Source organism: Carlito syrichta, unplaced genomic scaffold (genome assembly GCF_000164805.1).
Source record: "Carlito syrichta isolate Samal-C Ts95f unplaced genomic scaffold, Tarsius_syrichta-2.0.1 Scaffold306818, whole genome shotgun sequence".
Taxonomy (NCBI): Eukaryota; Metazoa; Chordata; class Mammalia; order Primates; family Tarsiidae; genus Carlito; species Carlito syrichta.
The window spans coordinates 1-5463 of NW_007250914.1; positions in this window are offsets into that span (position 1 = coordinate 1).

A 5463-nucleotide genomic window follows, 5' to 3' on the forward strand; every position below is an offset into this window, starting at 1 on the left:
TCACTCGGCCGCCTGGGAGAGCGAGTGTTCTGGCTCTCGAGACTCACGCAGCGAGGGCCAGACCCTCTCCAACGACTTGGCAGGCAGGCGAGGACCAAGCCCAGCACTCATTACCGCGTCACTCAGGGTGCAAGTCCCAGGCCTGGTGTACGTTCACGCTAGGAACTCAAGCCACAAACAGAACTTCTCTTTCTAAGCCTCGTCTTTTTCCTCTGAGAAGGGGACAAGGATACACTTGCAGGGTGGTTGTGAAGACGCAGTGGACTGTTCCACAGGCACCACTCGCCCGGCCACTGAGGCTCAAGCCGTCCTTGCTTCCTAAACCGCCGTCGCCGGGAGGGAGCCCGAGGTCGGGGCACAGGCAGCCAGACCTCTCCACTCGACTCACCTCTCAGCTCCAGCCTTGCTCGGTGCCTCCGAGCCCCGCACCTTCTGGGGGTGGAAGGCAGTTGCCGCACTTACTGTGAGACTATAAATTCCGCTGTAACCCAGGCTCTTGTCCTTCTGCTTAACAGTGATACCCCTGCATTCTAGGCTTCTTCTGAAACGCCAGGCACTTGCTAATCACACCACGGACATCTCGTGGAATCATAACGAATTGTGAGGTAGGTCCTAGCATCACTCCTATTTTCAGATGAGGAAACTGAGGCTAAGTGGCTTCCCGTGGTCATTGGAAATGAGAGCATCCGTTCCCGACCACTAGGCAAGGCCACCTCGAACAGTGACTGGTCAGCCTGTGGGCCCAGCCCTGGATTCAGCTTGCAACGCGAAGCCAGCCTTCCCTGAGGGCCGGCACCCGCTGGAAAAGATGCAGGGATCCTGCTCCTCCCTTTAGAGCTTGGTCCAAGCGTATTGCCAGGGCTGGGTGAGTCCTGGGCTGCCCACAGGGGTCTGCAGCTGAGGCCTGGCCGGCCTCCCCCCGCGTGGCTCGCAGGAAGCGGTCCCCGGGGAGGTGCGGTCGAGGAAGTCATGGCCCCGAGGTCACCTTCTGCCTGGGGTGGGGCCCTGGGTCCGGGCTGTGGCCTCCAGGGGCTGTGTGGGACCCGCTCTTGTCCCCACTGTCCACGGGGCCGTCCCTGAGGACCTGGGGACTGAGAATAACACCAGAGGCTGCTGGAAGCCTCCCAAGGGTGTCAGGGCTGTTCTCTCGAAAAGGGCACCAGGGTGACGCAAGTGTGTGCTGTTCCCTCGGGGCATTCAGGGCCTCGGCCCTCAGCAGGCCAAATACCAGGAAACGGCCTCTCAGGCCGCTCACACTTGGCTCCCGCGGAAATGGCACGTTTCATTGTATTCTTTTGATGAGCCTTTTCTAAGAAACCCAAAGTGAAACGTTCTGAGGGTTTGGTGTTTTTCCACTTGATGAACACCTGTGAGGGCCAAGGCACACGGTGCTCCCGGCTCCCTCAGTTCTTTCCTTCCTCCTCCGCCCACATCCTCTGTGGCCCAGCTCGCCAGGGCCTGGGCTTTCCCCTGCGGTGGGATGCCCTGCGAGCTGGGCCACCTCAGCCACCAGGAGCCCACGGCCTGTGGCTCCCGGGCCAGCTGGGTTTTGCGGAAAGCAGGAACAGGGAGCAGAGGCCTCCTTGGCCTCTCCAGAAGCCAGTGGAGGCCAGAAGTAGCCTCGGCCGACACGGTTCCTGGCTTCCCACCGGGAGGACAAGGATGCCGCGGGCGCAGCCGCCTGAGGTGCCTGAGCCACAGCGGGGCTTCACCCCCACCACATCTCCACCCTCCCGCCTCCCCTGGCTTCTGCTCCCCCCACCCAGATCCCCACTTTCACCTTCTTGGACTTAAGCACCCCCTGCCTCCTCCTAAAGGAAGAGAGACATTTCTAATCACCCAGCTTGAGGAGGCCCTGGAGACCGTCTTGGGGGGAATTTGCACATTAGAGACAAAAAAAACTTCCTTAAAAAAAGTTTGCAACGTTAGCTTGTTTACAGAGCACGGGGTCATCACTGCAGAGCTGCTGGAGGGTTTCCAGAGATGAGTTACCCTGGGCCTCCACCATCAAGGAGCTCTCAGCCGTTGTCATTTCTGCTTTGTGCTCAGGCTGCTTTGAGTCAGGGAATTGTCCTGGGAAGGGCCTCCTCCCCTTCAGTCTCCCGTCGGCGATTGTGAAGTCTGGCTTGCGCTGGTGAAAGTGACTCATCGGACAGTTAGGCTCAAGACTTCTGACTGGAGCCAGCAAAGCCAATGCAGGTTTAATTCAGCTCAACATGTGTAGACCGAGCATCTGTTCTATGACAAGGACTGAGACAGGCCCTGGAGTGCAGAGATGGATGGGTCACAGTCCAGGGAAACCAAGGCACAGTCTAGAGAAACCCAAACCACACGTGGCCTCTGTGCCTTAGAAAAAGCCCAACGTGCCCTGGGCAGAGAGAGTAGGGAATTAGGAAAGCTTCGTGAAAAAGAGGTGCCTCGGAGAGGCGAAACAGTCTCCCAAGCCTGCAGCCCCTTCTGTCCCCAGGTCCTGTCTCTTCTCTCTTCCAAACCTAGCCCGCCGTGTCATTACGGAATTCAGAACTTCACCAAATACACAGTTAGCCCACGATGTCCCAGGCGGGAGACGCAGTGGAAAGATGGAGTCCCGACAAGTCCATACTTGTAGCAGTGTGGGGTTAACTGACAGATACCAACCGAGGAATAACAAATACAATGCTCGTGGTCATGAGTGTTGCCAGTAAAATAGCGTGAGGGCAACAAGCAGTGAGTGCAGGTGAGGGAGACACCGTATGTCCTGTTTCAAATATAGTGACTTCCTGTCTAGGTGGAGACGTTTGCACAGAGACCTGAGTGGACTGACAGAGTGAGCCACGGGAGCTCTGAGCCAGCAGTGTTCCCACAGAAGAAGTGGCAGATGTACAAAAGCCCTGGGGCAGAAACATGCTTGACGGCCGCGATGGCGGGGCGATGGCCAGGGACAGCCGGTGAGAGGAAGAAGGGTGAGACAGCTGGATTGGCGAGATAGGCAGGGGCCGGCTCACGAAGGACCCAGGCGAGGAGTCTGGGTTTTTTCTGAGGATGGCAGGAAGCCATTGGTGGCTTTGAAGGGAGTCACATGACCTGATTCAGGTTTCTGGAAGATGATTGTGGTTTGGGGTTTCCAATGCACTTTAAAAGGTCAAGAAGGGAAGCAAAGAGACTTGTGAAATGCTTCCCAACTGAGAAACTAAAAACAGAGTTGACATTTCTGATACGGGGAAAATAGCCTGAGAGTTACGTTTGGGGAAGAGAGACTTCAGCGACTCAAATCTGGACACACCAGGTTGAAAGGGCTCACAGGTACCTGAGCGGAGATGTTGAGAAGCAGCTGAGATATTTGGGGTCTGAGGTTCGGGGAACGGTCACAAATACCCACTGGCACCCAGAAGACAATTAGATGACGACGAATCGTGGTTCCTTAAGGTTTGACTCACAGGAAGTGATCAGAACCGTCTTGGCCAGAGTGGCATCCGTAGAAGATGAGGGTAAAAGCCAGGCTGGGGGGTCAAGGCGGTGAGTGTAGACTTCTTTGAAAAGAATCGATTTTCAACTTTGTTAATTCTCTCCGTTTTTGTTTTCTTTAATTTCTACCCTCTATTATTTACTGTCTTTGAAGTTTCTGTTCTTTTTCTAGACTTACGTAATTGATTTCCGGCTTTTCTTCTTTTCTAATGCAAGTATTTCAAAGTTTATAAAAATGTATATGAAGTGTTTCTTTCAAATGTTTGTTTCAAATGTTGAATTTGTTTCAAATGTTCGAAAAAAAAAATTCAAACATCCTATATTCTGCATTCTACAAGTTTGGTGTGTGGTGATTTCACTATTACTTAGTTCCAACTATTTTTAAATTCTCATTAGGAATTCTTCTTTGACCATGCCTCCTGACTTATTCCAAACAAGGGTGCAATTACAAAGATGAGTTTACTGCAGAAAACCAACAAAAATGACAGCTTCGAATAACAAACAAATGGAAATTCTAGGAATGAAAAAATGTAACCACTGAAATGAAAAACATAGTCAATGGATTAAACAAAAGATTAGACACATTGAAAGAATTTATCCAGCATGCAGCAAAGAAATATAAGAATAAAGAGAAAATGAAAAAGAACTGAAGAGGTAGCAAAGACACTAAAAAGTCAAAACTGAAATAGTCTTACCAATCCTCTGAGTTCAGAGGGCGGGGACTGGAGTTAAATTCCAGGAGAGGAATGAAGGCAACGTTCAACCCTAAGTAAGCTCTGTGATAAACATGCAGGTACACTTTGAGGTCGCCCCCGGAGGAACAGAAATAGCATGCCAACATTCCAGATCTGTGGAGACAGCAGTGAAGGAAAGAGCTTGCTAATTTTTATGAGGGGGGAGCCCCCCAAGAAAACAGAATCTATTTATAAAAATTGCATACTTATTCTTACATGTTTAAGCTGTAGTCACCTTCCAAGTACTCTCCGTTTGATACAATACCCCTATGGAGATGCTTTTTCCACCGCTCAACACAGTTTTTGAACTCATCCATTTTGATGCCTTTTAGTGCTTCCGCATTGGAAAAACATTTCCCTGCGAGGACGTTCCTCATCCAGGGAAACAAAAAAAAAGCCGGTCAGGGTGAGAGCAGGTGAGGAGGGAGGGTGGAACAAGGAGGTCAGGCCATTTTTGGTCAAAACCTGCTGAACACTCCGGACGCTGTGGGCGGCTGCGTTGTCATGGTGGAAGAACCAGTCGCCTCTTCGCCACCACTCTGGACATTTCTTCCGCAACCCGTGACTTCCAGATAAAAACGTTGGTTGATCATTTGACGGTAGGAACGAGTTCTGAGTGTGCTCCAAGGGGCCCATCCTCCAAAGGATCACTCCATTTTGTGGGAGAGGGTCTCCCCTAGTGTAAAAGGCAAGGATCAGGAAAGACAGGGATTTCCCGTCTAAGAGAAAACAGGGCTGTGCTATTTGCGAGGGCATCACTGAATGACAGGAACATGGAAGGGTTCGGTGCCTCTCTCCGGTCCCTCACCACACCCTCTGGGAGGCTGAGCAGAAGAGAGACAGGGTGAGGCTCCGGCTTTAGGAAGATGAGCTCTTGACCGGGAGTTCAAGCGCAGAATACATGCAGGGAGCGTCACAACAGGAAGCGTTGCCGGAGCTGGGCCCTGCGTGGAGGCTGTGGCAGTGATGGGAGCGACAGGCAGGGTGGGCTGGGGAAATGGAAGAGCAGCCTCAGTTACCCTAAAGTGAGCATGGCAACCACAGGCCTCTGGTCCAAAGAGGAAAATCAAAACTCGGTGTGAATTGTGAACCCCGTGTCAAGAGCTTGAGACGCGTGTGAATCTGACCTCTGCCGCCTCCAAGTGACACCATCAGCATTCTAGGTGGCTGAGCCTTCTCATCCTGCCATTGTGGGAGGTGGTTGCCAAGTTGTCGTGTTAAAAACCTGTCTCAGGCCGGGCTCGGTGGCTCGGCCTGTCATCCCGCGCTTTGGGAGGCCGAGGGG